Source organism: Gossypium hirsutum, chromosome A13 (assembly GCF_007990345.1).
Source record: "Gossypium hirsutum isolate 1008001.06 chromosome A13, Gossypium_hirsutum_v2.1, whole genome shotgun sequence".
NCBI classification, from domain to species: domain Eukaryota; kingdom Viridiplantae; phylum Streptophyta; class Magnoliopsida; order Malvales; family Malvaceae; genus Gossypium; species Gossypium hirsutum.
This window is the reverse complement of record NC_053436.1, coordinates 95,003,591-95,019,719: the sequence shown is the minus strand read 5'-3', so window position 1 is coordinate 95,019,719 and position 16,129 is coordinate 95,003,591. Positions and strand designations below refer to the sequence as shown.

General features: G+C 36.7%; 1 non-coding gene across 1 annotated transcript; it reads left to right on the top strand.

Moving 5' to 3' along the window:
* Positions 1–14,706: 14,706 nt before the first annotated feature.
* Positions 14,707–14,813, top strand: LOC121212893 (small nucleolar RNA R71). Its single transcript, XR_005908267.1, has one exon. It is a non-coding gene; the product is annotated as a small nucleolar RNA R71 (small nucleolar RNA).
* Positions 14,814–16,129: the final 1,316 nt, after the last annotated feature.

Sequence of the window (16,129 nt, the reverse complement as noted above, 5' to 3'; positions counted from 1 at the left end):
ACAAACGGCATCAGTATTGAAGCCCCGTGCAGGGAGATATCCAAGTCGTAATGGGAAAAGGTCAGTGTAGTCGACCCCTGCAACATGGGAGACTTTGACTAATAAACTGTACTAATTGGCCCGACCAAAAATTCTAGAAAAAAATACATAGATGGACACATGAGTCTAGTTTCTGGGAAAAATTACGACACTGATTTTCGAGTTACGAAACTCAAGATATGATTTTTAAAACGACTAGTACACAGATTGGGCAGTGTCTGGAAAATAAATTTTATAAGGGGTTAAAGTCAGTTAACACCTCGTGTTCGACTCCGGTGTCGGTTTCGGGTTCGGGGTGTTACAATAGCTACCACTAGATATAATATTATTTTGGCGCAAGACTTATGGCCAAATGAACCTCTACGACCGCTGGAGTATCCTCCTCCACTCTCGAACCGATTACTCTCTAAAACTCTAGTTCGAGGAATTCATCATACAGGAAATTTCACTTCTCTCCCTATCTTATTTTTATTTTATAATACCTATCTTTGTACATTGAGGGCAATGTACATCTTAAATGTGGGGGGAGGCATTCATTTCATTATTAGAAAAATCCCTGAATAATTACCTTGTTCTCTTGAAAAGCTCTCATATCATATTTAGGATAAATTTTAACTGATTTATGATTTTAATTGATATATCTTGAATTAAAACATAGGGATTTATGCATTGATTGTTTAAACTTTAAGACATTAGAGAATCAAGTATGATAAGTTGATTTTTAAGAATTTAAAATTATAGGTTGTTTCCCCAAGTCTAGGTATTACTTTGAATTGGAATTCATGAGTCTAAACATCAAAAAGCCATAATTTTTGTGAGATTTTTGAGCCTTTTGAGCATCTATTCATCATTTCATACTCACTTTTATTATTGCTTTGAGTGCGTCAATATTGAACTGTTATTCTAGAACTTGCTTGATTATGCATGTCGAGACCACACCATTTGATTTGATATGTCAAACTGATTAAGGCACTTAGGATTAACCCACTTATGCCATGAGAAGCCTACCTCTACGATTAACCCCTAGTAAACCCCCTTGAGCCTAACAAGCCATTTCTTGTATTACCCTTAATATTAACCTTTAACCCATTATTGTTGAAATCCCCTAAATTAATCCTTATTTTTGTTGAGATTTGAGTTGAATGAAGTGCCTAGCTATGTTTTGTTCTTAATAGTTAGTCTATATTAATTTAACTTGTTCTTAAAAAAATATGTATACATATTTGTACTTTCATATTCTAAGAGAAGCTCTGTTGTACGCAAGTTAAAATTAACTATTTTTCTAGTTAGCCAATTTTTCAATTCAATCTCGATTCTAACCCTTTCTTTCGGCTTGTGACCACACCCACCTAACCAAGCCTCACTACAACCCTCTAAAGACCTTTTGATTGATGTATCATCTTAAATTATAGTGGTGGAGATTTAATTTTCATGCAAGCCTATGGTAATGACTTTTCATTATTGACTATTAAGTGCTTCATTTGTTGTCCTTAAACACCTCGAGTGATTTGAGTGAATCTTTAGTAAGGATGTGAAACTCTGTGATATTCTAAATCAAAGGTAATTACTTAAATGCGGAGAGGCACCTATGTTTTCGGAATAAAATGCTCAACTTGGAATGTTTGAAACTTTTATGTTCTTTTAGTTGAATTCTCAATGTATGATTACCTATGGATTAATTTGAGATATTATTGATAGAAATTATAAGTTGAGAAGAATTTATTTTGACTATAAGTTGAAGATTTTGCTTGAGGACAAGCAACTGCTTAAGTGTGGGGGTATTTGATAAACCATAATTTATACATATTTTTCCCCATGTTTAACGCATTTTATAGATGATTTTCCATTCTAATTGGTGAATTCGATGCTCCTAATGCTTTAATTTCATGTTTTACTCTTAGGAGAGCATAGGAGAGCAAAAGGAACGAGAAACGGGCCAAAAACGGAGAAAATGGGCCAAAGTACGAAATCAACATGGCCTGGACGTCCTCACACGGCAGTGTCAATCTGGCAGAATTGGAGCACGACTCACACGGTTATAGCACACGCCCGTGCCATTCTAATAGGCTCAAACACGGCCTAAAGTAATCGTACACGAGAGTGTCACACGGGCGTGTCCCTACCGAGCCCAAGTTAGGTCTAATTCGGAAAAGGCCACTTTTGAGGGCGTCTAGGCATTCCAAAGCCTATAAATACACCCTAGAAGTGAAGAAAAAGGGCTCCAAAGAAGCTGATTGATCAATCTCAGGAGCCGGATTCATCGTCAAGACTGAAGTTCTCTCCTCAATTTCCCTTCAGGAGTTTTGGGTTTTCTTTATGTTTTGTATTCTTTATTCTTCGGAGATGTTTTCTTATTTAGTTATGAACTAAATCCCCTAAATACCTAAGGGGAATGAAACCTAAGACGAATCTTGTTATTATTTTCTGAATCGTATGATAAATATTTGACTTGATCTTAATTATGTTTTCTTAATTTTTGTTTTGATATCCCAGGATACTGATTCAAGATATGCTCTTATTCAGAAGAGGAGTAGACCCTGTCCAAGAGTACTTTTGTCATGATTAAGTGGAGTTGATTGCGCTCCTAGAAATAGAGTGACAAGATTTTGCCGGATTAAGGTGAAACCTAATAAGGGGATCCATAGATCGAGTTAATGCAACCCTAGAGTGGTAATTAGAGAAAAGTCTTGGTTATTCAATATAGAGATTAAACGTTATTAGTCTTGAATAGGGATAATAACATAACTTAGGGATCTCTATGGAACAAGTTGAATGAATAAATATCCGATTCGGAGCCAGAATAACAAGTAAAGTCTAGGTGGATTTTTCCTTAGGTATTTTCTTAAGTCAATCGAATTTTCCCAAAAGTAATTCCCCAATTCTTTTCTCTGTGCATTCTTAATTTAGATAATTAGTTAATTAAAATAAAACCCCATTATTCTTAGGCTAGATAATAAAAAGAAAATAATTACTAGTACTTTTTGTTCCTTTGGGTTCGATAATCCGGTCTTGCTAAAACTATACTATTGTTCGATAGGTACACTTGCCTACATCGCGATAATAGTTAGTTCAAGAACGAGTAATTATAAATATTTAAAACCTATCACGAAACCACGTGATCATTCCCTTGTCATAAAATAAAGACCACCTTCCTAACAAAGGGGCTATTACTACGCACATTGCACAGAAACTGGTTGGTGAGGAAATGCCAAGGCAAACTGGCACACCTCTATCTTCTCCTCCTAGGACTGCTTCTGCTACCCCCTCAAATTTTTATATTGAGTTTGAGCAGTGAATTATTGAAGCTATAGAAGGTTTGAAACACCAATTTTGTGTGTTGGAAAAACATCAGAAAATGCTTGTCTGACTTTTGCAAAGCTCAAGAGGAAATGGCCTTTTTTTGGGGATATGTCTGCCAATGTGATATTGCCATTCGCAAATCATTGTAAAATAATTTCTTGCGCCCAATGCCACCATTTCATGTTTTTCATAAGGAACTGCTATTGAATCCTAAAACAGAAAATGAAGAACCTACTACTACCCCTATGCACAACCACGACCTAGAGAAAGATGAAGTCAGGATAGAATTTGTCCACATTGAATCTGATGATGATGGAAGGGATACCATTCAGACTATTGCACCTGCACCACAATCCAAGGCCTCTATGACTACCCAAGAACGTGCAGATCATCAACTGATTGATGAAATCCAAAGTCCGATACTGACAATGATAAGAAAGAAGTGCCCATCAACCAACTTAAGAGAAAAAGATTCAAGAATGTTGCTCGTAAAACTGTTCATGCTAATAGTGATGACCAGGGCAGGCCACAATGTTACAAAGGAGTTGCAAGGAAATCCACACAACCCAAGTAAAGTCATTTCTTTCCCCTCCAATCTTTGAATTTTATATTTTCATGATCATTTATTTTGGTTTTTTTATCTATTTATGCATTCATGTAACTTTTATTCACTTTACTTTGTTATGTTCATGTATTGAGGACAATGCATCCCTTAGGTTTGAAGGTGTGTTGTGCATATATACTGCATTGTTAATTGTTCATACAATCTTTTTGCCATAACGTTCAATTTCCACTCAGCTACTTGATTATGTGAGTATATGGTTATCAATCATGTTCAATAAGGATAATAACTTTTCTTTCTAAAATTAGAAAATATGGTGATAGTTGTTTAGGCATGTTTAGCATAGGACAGCTTTTGAAATAAATTTCTAAAAGTAGAATAATTGAAATATAAATGCAATTAGGCTATAATAGCATTCTTTGAATAAATTTAGGACTTCTACACTTAATTTCAGTATAGTAATAGGGTATAATTTTTGTCATGGTTAAATAATATGAATACTCCAATGTTTGAACCTGTTGAGTAGGTCTGCAACACCCCTAACACGTATCTGTCGCTGGAATAGGGTTACAAAGTATTACCGTCAAATCATAACTTTAAAACATACACTTAACATGGAAAAATTCAATTATAAACATGCATATCATCCCTTATTCTAGCCCCTGAAGCCTTAGAATCACTTTAGGAATGATTCGGGACTAAATCAAAAACATTTGAAACATTGAAGAAAAAGTTGGAAAATTTAAACTGCAGGGGTCACATGGCTATGTGGCTCACACGACTTAGACACACGCTTATGTCTCAAGCTTTATATCATTTGAAATAAAGACATATGGCCATGTCCCAGCTCGTGTTCGTGCCCGTTTAACTCTTGAAATGGCCTCACATGCCCGTGTGCCAGGCCGTGTGTTAGGTTGTGTAACTACCTGACTAGAAACTTTTGAAATCTACAAGGGACACACAGTAGTGTTCCATGGCTGTGTGTGACACATGGGCCTGTGTCTTAGGCCGTGTGGACAAGAAATTGGCCAAAATCAAGCTGTTTCCCTCACCCACTTTAAGCACGTGCCTAAACACATTTTGAACATATGACCAAGACATCAAAACCTACCCAAACATGCATAAAAATGACCAATTCACCATATCATTTATTCATTCAACCAATATGCTAATAGGGCACCTCAATCACAATCAATCAAACATAATAAACATATGCATATTTGGTCATATTTCAACCAACTTATTTCCATGCCAAAACATATCACAATTGACACATTTCAATCGTACCATACTAAATTCATGCCATATCAAAATAACCTTACTATTTGGACCTCTTCTCCCATGCATCAAAACCATCTATATGAAACAAATCTAGTATTTCCAAATGATACTAACAACCAACATATATGCATATTATATTTCAATCATGCACATTTGTTCAAAACCTTTCTAAAGCATACCATAACTTGACCATGTTGTGGTCAATTCATCACCTACCACTTTGGCCATTCAAACATGTATTAACACATTGTCAAAATAACACACATCAATAAGGCATCAAAGATTCAAGGTTACATCAACCAAAATGACAAATACATGCCAAACTCATCAACTAACATAAACCACAAGTCCACCTATACATGTCATTATAACATCAAATCTACCAATATAATCGTTGGATAGTGTGATAATTCTCTGAAAACTTTCCAAACTGATCGAGCTTTTGATAATCTATAAAGTAAAGGAAAAATAACTACGTAAGCAATGAATTCTTAGTAAGCTCGTATAAACTTTAAACATAACATTTCATTTCAATAATGAACTTTATAGGCTAATAATAAACCTATATAATGTCTCAAGATTTAACAACTATATAACATCAACTAAAAATTGAGTAAGTCTATCAATATCATATGTATTTTTCATTCCTAACATAATAGAATTTTATAAGACATTTCACACTATCATTAACCTTTTCATAATACTATGAACTACTTTCTTTACTTACTTGCCATTCTATTTACTGAGCATAAACTTAGATAACATCATCAATTCACTAATTATTATACTTGTTCATGAACTAGGTAAATTCATCCATAGCATACTTAAATTTCTCGTATAAGTACATCATTCAACTCATCAATCCCTTTTCAATCATACTACATCTCAACTTTGAACTTACCATTTCATTACCTTTTCTTACCTAATTCATTTGCATAATACAAGACATAATCATAAACATAACCCACATGATAAACCATTTCATTAGAAAATACATACTTTGGTTATTACCACCATTTCATGAACATAAGCATATTTTCATTTGGATACTTACCATTTCAATGCATAACTTTAAAAGTAAACATAATACAATCCAACCAATAGCTTGGCACAAGCCTAAGCATCATGAACAACAAATGTTGGTGCATCAATTCATAATTCACTTGAATTAACATAAGATAAGTCATTAAACATGATTAACCTCACTTGAAATCATCAATTTCATGAACATAGACATACTTTCATCTAACACTTCCTTTTCATAGTTTTCATGGTATAAGTCATTTGAATACTTACCGTTTCTTCCCTTTTCATGCATGTTGAACCACTTAGAATAATATTAGATACACTAGAAAGCTCACACAAAATGTGCTAAACATATGGTCGAAACCATTCCTTATCATCGATGCTCACTCGAGCCATAAATGGGTCTACTCACACAAGCTGACGATTGGAATGTAGCTATACGGTGCCGCTCACACGAGATGATGAGTATCCGCAACAAATGCCGAAACTTAGCCATCGGTAAGACATTTAGGACCAGCACCCGAAACATGGTAACCTGAGTCTGCTCACACAAGCTGACAAGTATTCGTAACAAATGCTGAAACTTAGCCATTAGTAGGACATTCAAGACCAGCACCCGAAACATGGTAACCTGGGTTTGCTCACACAAGTTGACGGTCAAAATGTAAGCTATACGATACTGCTCACACAAGCTAATGAGTATCAGCAAAAAATGCCAGACCTCAGCCATCGGTAGAAAATTTAGGACCAGCACTCGAAACATGAAAGCCCTAATGACATGTCAATTTGTATCCTACATATTCCTAAGGTTCAAACGGGGCTCGGTAATTGTTGAAATGTCATTGGATTTCCATCGTTTCTTTACATGATAAATTGCATAATAAGATATATATATTGATTCATTTACATTAGAACAACACATTATTAATCAACATTTAAGTGATTATAGTTCATACGAACTTACCTAGTTAAATTGCGGAAGTGTCAAAGTACAGAGGCTATTTGGTAATTTTCCTTTCTTCTCGATTTTCTACTCTTTAACTATATTAATAATTTCATTAAATTCATTAATTCAGAAAAAAAACTAATTCATTTATGCAATTTAGTTCTTTTTGACATTTTTACACAATTGCCTCCAATATTTTACTTTTATTCAATTTATTCCTTGGGCTAAAACATGCAAATTAATCATTTTTATTGAAAATTTGATCGTGTGGTTTCGTGATAGGTTTTAAATATTTATAATTACTCATTCTTGAACTAACTATTATCGCGATGTAGGAAAGTGTACCTATCGAATAGTAGTATAGTTTTAGCAAGATCGGATTGTCGAACCCAAAGGAACTAAAAGTACTAGTAATGATTGTCTTTTTATTATCTAGCCTAAGAATAATAGGGTTTTGTTTTAATTAACTAATTATCTAAACTAAGAATGCACAGAGAAAAGAATTGGGGAATTTCTTTTGGGAAAATTCGATTAACTTAAGGCAGTACCTAAGGAAAAATCCACCTAGACTTTTTTTGGTTATTCTGGCTCCGAATCGGATGATTTATTCATTCGACTTGTTCCGTAGAGATCCCTAAGTTATGCTATTATCCCTATTCAAGACTAATAACGTCTAATCCCTAGATTGAATAATCGAGACTTTTCTCTAATTACCACTCTAGGGTTGATTAACTCGATCTATGGATCCCCTTATTAGGTTTCACCCTAATCCGGTAAAATCTTGTCACCCTATTTCTAGGCGTGCAATCAACTCTGCTTAATTATGACAAAAGTACTCTTAGACAGGTCTATTCCTCCTCTGAATAAGAGCATGTCTTGAATCAGTATCCTGGGATATCAAAACAAGAATTAAGAACACATAATTAAGAACAAGTCAAATATTTATCATACGATTTAGAAAATAATAACAAGATTCGTCTTAGGTTTTATTCCGCTTAGGTATTTAGGGGATTCAGTTCATAGCTAAATAAGAAAACATCTCCGAAGAATAAAGAATACAAAACATAAAGAAAACCTAAAACTCCTGAAGGGAAATTGAGGAGAGAACTTCAGTCTTGACGATGAACCCGACTTCTAAGGTGGATCAATCGGCTTCCTTGGAGTAATTCCTTACCCCCTTCTCCGTCTCCCCTTTTTTTCCTCTTCTAAGGTGTATTTATAGGCTTTGGAATGCCTAGAAGCCCTCAAAAGTGGCCTTTTTCAAATTGGACTTAACTTGGACTCGGCTGGGACACGCCCGTGTGAAACTCCCGTGTGCGATTACTTTAGGCCGTGTGCGATTACTTTAGGCCGTGTGCTATGCCCGTGTGAGTCGTGCTCTAATTCTGCCAGATTGACACGGCAGTGTGATCTGCCCGTGTGAGGAGGTCCAGGCCGTGTTGATTTCGTACTTTGGCCCATTTTCTCCGTTTTGGCCCGTTTCTCATTCCTTTCGCTCTCCTATGCTCTCCTAAGTGTAAAACATGAAATTAAAGCATTAGGAGCATCGAATTCACAAATTCTAATGGAAAATCATCCATAAAATGCGTTAAACATGGGGGAAAAATATGTATAAATTACGGTTTATCAAATACCCCCACACTTAAGCATTTGCTTGTCCTCAAGCAAAATCCACAACTCATAATCAAAATAAATTCTTCTCAACTTATAATTTCTATCAATAATATCTCAAATTAATCCATAGGTAATCATACATTGAGAATTCAACTAAAAGAACATAAAAGTTTCAAACATTCCAAGTTGAGCATTTTATTCCGAAAACATAGGTGTCTCTCCGCATCTAAGTAATTACCTTTGATTTAGAATATCACAAAGTTTCACATCCTTACTAAAGATTCACTCAAATCACTCGAGGTGTTTAAGGACAATAAATGAAGCATTCAATAGTCAATAATGAAAAGTCATTACCATAGGCTTGCATGAAAATCAAATCTCCACCATTATAATTTAAGATGATACATCAATCAAAAGGTCTTTAGAGGGTTGTAGTGAGGCTTGGTTAGGGGGTGTGGTCACAAGCTGAAAGAAAGGATTAGAATCAAGATTGAATTGAAAAATTTCCTAACTAGAAAAAGAGTTAATCTTCACTTGCGTACAATAGAGCTTCTCTCAGAATATGAAAGTACAAATATGTATAAATAGTTTTTTTTTTTGTTTTTGTTTTTAAGAACAAGTTAGATTAATATAGACTAACTATTAAGAATAAAACATATCTAGGCAGTCCATTCAACTCAAATCTTGACAAAAATAGGGATTAATTTAGGGTATTTCAACAATAATGGGTTAAAGGTTAATATTAAGGGTAATACAAGAAATGGCTTTCTAGGCTCAAGGGGGTTTACTATGGGTTAATCGTGGAGGTAGGCTTTTCTTGGCATGAGTGGGTTAATCCTAAGTGCCTTAATCATTTTGACATATCAAATCAAATGGTGTGGTCTCGATATGCATAATCAAACAAGTTCTAGAATAACAATTCAATACTGACGCACTCAGAGCAATAATAAAAGTGAGCATGAAAGGATGAATAGATGCTCAAAAGGCTCAAAAATCTCACAAAAATTATGGCTTTTTGATATTTAGACTCGTGAATTCCAATTCAAAGTAATACCTAGACTTGAGGAAGCAACCTATAATTTTAAATTCTTAAAAATCAACTTATCATGCTTGATTCTCTAATGTCTTAAAGTTTAAACAATCAATGCATAAATCCCTACGTTTTAATTCCAGATATATCAATCAAAATCATAAATCAATTAAAATTTATCCTAAATATGATATGAGAGCTTTTCAAGAGAACAAGGTAATTATTCAGGGATTTTTCTGATAATGAAATGAATGCCTCCCACCACACTTAAGATGTACATTGTCCTTAATGTACAAAGATAGGTATTATAAAATAAAAATAAGATAGGGAGAGAAGTGAAATTTCCTGTATGATGAATTCCTCGAACTAGAGTTTTAGAGAGTAATCGGTTCGAGAGTGGAGGAGGATACTCCAGCGGTCGTAGAGGTTCATTTGGCCATAAGTCTTGCGCCAAAATAATATTATATCTAGTGGTAGCTATGGTCGTGGTCGAGCAGGACATGGCAGTCGTGGAGAACCTTTCTCGGTGGAGTTTTAGTTCCTCTATGATGATGAGCTTAAGATCTCTATATAACTGTGATAAAATTAGGAACTTTTTAGAGGATATTAGGAAGAATAAGTACTCGAAAAGAAATAACCAAAATTTATAATAAAATTCTAAATCTGCTAAAAAATAAAAATAAAAAGTAGTTTGAATAAAAATTAAAAACATAAAATAGTAAAATAAATATTTCTAAACATCTTCATCGCTAGATGGTTCGTGAGGTGGGATTGGCGATGAGATGTGGAGGTGCTGACAAATCTGCTGTAGAGTAGCATCAATGTTGTCAAATCATTGAAAACACTGATGCTCGAATCGAGTGAGGTGCTTAGAGATGTCAACATATGAAGCTGCCGCATGAACTGGACGAGAAGGTGGTGGTGGTTGAGTCGATGGGTCCTCGTGTTGTGGCAGGATATCATCAGGAATGTCCTCGTAGGTCTCCTTCTCGATAGATTGTGCGAGACAATACTGGGAAGGGTAGGTTCCTCGGCGCCTCGCGATCATCCTCATGCTAAGCATGCTCGAGATGGCTTGTAGAGACATCTGGCCGATGAGGGTGAGGGATGATTCTTGGGTTGCGGTGTTGAGGAGCTCGAAGTGTCGTGCTAGCCGGGTCACGTAAAGGCCAATGGAGATGACCCCTTTTCGATGCCACTCCGTCTGGTGCTAAATCGCAAAGGTGATGAAATAGGCAAGGTCGATGACATACCCTTACGACATGCACCATAAGAAGTAGATGTCGTGGGTGTTGACGATGCCAGTGCTCTCTCGCCTCCCTATAAACGTGTGAGCTAAAACATCATGTAAGTACCTCAAGGATTGTGGGAGAACTGATGCCTTGGAGCGGCTAGGATTGCACCAGGCCGTGATAGGGGCCAAAGTGTGCTAGCACTTCGAGGGAGAGAAATGTATGTGGCGATTGAGAGCATGTAGTTCATTCTCCTCCCTAAACTTCTCCGTATATAAGCCTAGTGCAGCACCAAACTCTGGGATGCTTAGCTGGCGGATTAATCAGCCTAGGCAAAATTGAACCGTGCCGGGTTCATCGTACCTTGTTATTACGGTTTGAAAATGGAACGTTGAGCATAATTCTATTGTGAGCTCGAGGTATGTTGGCTCGATAATCCCGAAGAATAGCTCCCAAGGGTTGGTGGTAAGAAGAGCCTGGATCACGTCTGCCAACTAGACTTGTTCGACAGCAGCCCTGTCGATGCAGCGGCCCGCTGCTAAAGGTTGGGCTCGTAGTATTTGAAATAATTCTTCTTGGGGCCCATTGGGGAATTGGAGGAAAGGGTGACGAATTTTTGCCCTAGGACCCTAGGAAGATGACACTCCCTTCTTTTTCTTTGAAGCGGGGACAGCTAATTTCTTTCCTCGTGAAGACGACATCATATACCACTAATTTGTAAAGAAGAATAATAGTAAATACATGAATTTGGAAAGCCATGAATTTAAACTACTAATTTCAGCCAAAATATGAACCAAACTCAACCAACAAAATTCTTTTTGACAGCATAATTTCGTGACATTATAAGAGCATGAGGATGGGCATAATAATGGCATGTGAATGAAAAAAGAATGAAGCTTTTCTAACAACCTACATTAACATAAAATGCATGATAAATAATCTAATAATGCAGGAAATAATGAACAAAATGAACATAGTATGATAAAAATAACAATTATTTTAAGAATAAGCATTAAAAATAAGTAGAATAAAGGTGAAAAGAGTGAACAAATATGCTAAGGGAGAGAGATTGGGCGTCAAAAATGGAGTGAGAAGCGGTGCACGGGCGTGGCAAGGAGGCTGTGTGGATTGCAGCGGCTAGGGATAGGGTTTTTGAGTGGGGAAGACAAAGAATAGTGTAGCCTATTTATAGATTTTGGGACACACGACCATGGGACAAGCCCATGTGCCCCAATTTTAGCCCGTGTGTTTCACGTTTTTTCCTATTTTGGCACGTCTGAAATTCGACACATGCCCTTGTGCCTCGGGTTTGTTGGTTCACACGGCCGTGTCGCACGACTGTGTTTAGCTTTGTTCACTTCTCCCACGCCCGTGTGTTCAAGCCCCACGCCCGTGTTAATTTGACAGGTTGGACTATTGGTGTTAGACACGGGCGTGTCGCACACCTGTGTTGTTTTGGTAGGCTCGACCATGACCATGTCGCACGGCCGTGGCGTTTTATCGTAGCCTGTGTTAGGGAAATCTTTTGCCCTGTTTTCACACGGCCTTAAGCACGCCTATGTGATTGGCTGTGTCTCTGTGGAAACACTTGTATTCAAGATTTCTATTAGTAGGTTAGGAGTTAAATATCAAAATTTAAAGAAATAAATAATGTTAGTGCTCGGGTTGCCTTCCGAGAAGCGCTTATTTATAGTCTAAGCTCGACTTACCTCTTCGTTGTATCGTCATCGTGGTTCAAGGAGTTCGTACTCCTCGTTCCTGTTATCAGTCTTGACAAAATAAGGTTTTAATCGGGTGTTGTTTACCTTAAAAGTGCAGAACTTGGGATGACTCACCTCCATCGTATCGAATGGAAAAATACTGAGTATCGTAAGAGGGATTTCCTTATTCGGTGTGGTAGTGACAATGTGGGGATCTGCGGCATCTAATAAGACCTTATCACCAACCTTAAGTTGATTTGGAGAGGTATCAGGCTCGTTTTGACGTAGTTTCGGGTTATCATGTGTTCTCGATTTGTGTGCTCGCCATTCGTCTAGCTTCTCTATCTGTAGCCTTCGTTCTTCATGAATGTGTCCTCTATCATTTCTGGAACATGGCTCGTGAACTTCTTTGAAGCTCAATTTCTGCAAAGTCATGTTGTCAGTTTTAGTAGATTGGTGTGGACTATTACCTTCAATGTTCGATGTGATGCCAGAATTACGAGCTTGAAGGGTGATCGTGTCGTCTCCTACGCGAAGCGTGAGCTCACCTGTACCAACATCAATAATTGTTTTAGCAGTTGCTGAAAAGGGCCTCCCTAAAATCAAGGGGTGTTATTATCCTCCCCTATGTCTAGAACAACGAAATCAACGGGAAATATGAACTTATCTACTTTCACTAGTACATCTTCAACAATACCCCTAGGAAATCTTATAGTTTCATCTGCCAATTGAATGCTCATCCTAGTTTGTTTAGGTTTCCCAAGACCTAGTTGCTTAAACATTTTGTAAGGCATGACGTTAATACTAGTCCCTAAATCAGCTAATGCCTGACTTATATCTAAACTACCAATTAAGAAAGGAATTGTAAAACTCTCTAGATCTTTCAACTTGTGGGGTAGCTTATTCTGTAGAATAGCTGAGCAGACTGCGTTTAGCTCCACATACGACGCTTTGTCCAACTTCCGCCTATTTACTAAAAGCTCTTTTAAAAATTTCATTGCATTTGGCATCTGCGACAAAGCTTCAATAAACGGTAAGTTAATATGTAATTTTTTCAAAAGTTTGAGGAATTTATCGAATTGTTCGTCTGAGTGGTCTTTCCTTGTCACGTTAGGATATGGGACATGAGTCTATATTCTTCATTCACTGTTTTGTTATGACTTACCTCACTTTCACCTCTACTCGCCACAGTTTCTTGCATCAATTATGGCTTAGGCGCAATGAATCCTTCCTTATCTTGAGTACTAATTGCGTTGAGGTGTTCCCTTGGGTTAGGTTTAGTATTACTTTGTAAGCTACCTTGTGGTCATTCGGAGATTAATTTGGATAGCTGACCTATCTGAGTTTCGAGTCCTTGGATCGATGCTTGTTGATTTTTAAGTGCTGTCTCGGTATTTTGGAAACGGGTTTCTGACATTGATATGAATTTTGAGAGCATCTGCTCAAGGTTCGGTTTCTTCTCTTGTTGATAAGGTGGCTGTTAAAAACCCTGAGGATTTTGTAGCTTTTGATTCCTTTGACCACCCCAGGAGAAATTTGGGTGGTTCCTCCAACCTGCATTATAAGTATTACTATATGGGTTCTTTTGATATCTAAAGTTATTGTTACCCATATAGTTGACTTGTTGCTCTTCTATTGTGGGATTGAAGGATTGATATTCTGTATGCACACCTCTTCCACTTGAGTCACACCTCATTACTAGATGTACCTGCGTAGAACCAAGTAAACTATTTATTGAGAAGTTCTACCTGATTTGACAGCATAGTAACTGAGTGACGTTATAAACATCGGCTATTTTTGTTGGCTTAGTCCTCATGACTTGCCACTGATAGTTATTCAGTGACATTTCTTCAATGAATTCATAAGCCTCTCCAGGTGTTTTGTTGTTGATGGTTCCGCCAGTAGCTGCGTCAACCATTTGCCGAGTCGAGGGATTCAGACCATTGTGGAATGTTTGTACTTGAAGCCAAAGGGGTAACCCAAGGTGAGGGCACCTTCACAGTAAGTCCTTGTATCTCTCCCATGCATCGTAAAGTGTTTCTAAATCCATCTGCACAAAAGAAAAGATATCATTACGTAATTTAGCCGTTTTAGCCGGCGAGAAGTATTTTAGTAAAAATTTTTCGGTCATTTGTTCCCAAGTAGTAATTGACCCTCGTGGTAACGAGTTCAACCACTGTTTAGCTTTGTTCCTCAATGAAAAAGGAAATAACTGAAGACGAATGGCATCATTAGAAATGCCATTAATTTTAAATGTATCGTAAAATTCTAGAAAGTTTGCTTAGTGAGCGTTGGGATCTTCATCCTGCAAACCATCAAACTGAACAAATTGCTGTATCATCTGAATAGTGTTAGGTTTTAATTCAAAAGTATTTGCGGCTACAGCAGGTCTAACTATGCTAGATTCAGTTCCTGTTAAAGAAGGTTTAGCATAATCATACATAGTACGTGGAGCAGGATTTTGATTAACCGCAATTGCAGGAGGTACCTGATTGCCTTGGTTTTCAGCCATCTCTTCGGTTTGGGGTTGAGTATCGTCTTCTTGCTCGTTCTCTGTGTATCTTAAGCTACGCCTTGTTTCTCTTTGGTTTCTACGAATTGTGCGATCGATTTCTTTGTCAAAAAGTAATGGTTCCGACGGGTTTCTTCTAGTCATAAACTATAAAAACCTGCCAAGAGAAGGAAAAAGTAAATTAATAAATAATAATAATAATAATAAAATTAATTAAATTGCAAGAAAAATAAATGGCTAAAGTAATAAAAATTGAGTGTTCCTAATATCTTAGTTCCCCGGCAACGGCGCCAAAAACTTGATCACATGGTTTCGTGATAGGTTTTAAATGTTTATAATTACTCGTTCTTGAACTAACTATTATCGCGATGTAGGCAAGTGTACCTATCGAACAGTAGTATAGTTTTAGGAAGACCGGATTGTTGAACCCAAAGGAACTAAAAGTACTAATAATGACTGTCTTTTTATTATTTAGCCTAAGAAAAATAGGGTTTTGTTTTAATTAACTAATTATCTAAACTAAGAACGCACAGAGAAAAGAATTGGGGAATTTCTTTTGAGAAAATTCGATTGACTTAAGACAATACCTAAGGAAAAATCCACCTAGACTTTACTTGTTATTCTGGCTCCGAATCGGACAATTTATTTATTCAACTTGTTCCGTAGAGATCCCTAAGTTATGTTATTATCCCTATTCAAGACTAATAACGTCTAATTCCTAGATTGAATAACCGAGACTTTTCTCTAATTACCACTCTAGGGTTGCATTAACTCGATCTATGGATCCCCTTATTAGGTTTCACCCTAATCCGGCAAAATCTTGTCACCCTATTTCTAGGCGCGCAATCAACTCCGCTTAATTATGAAAAAAGTACTCTTAGACAGGG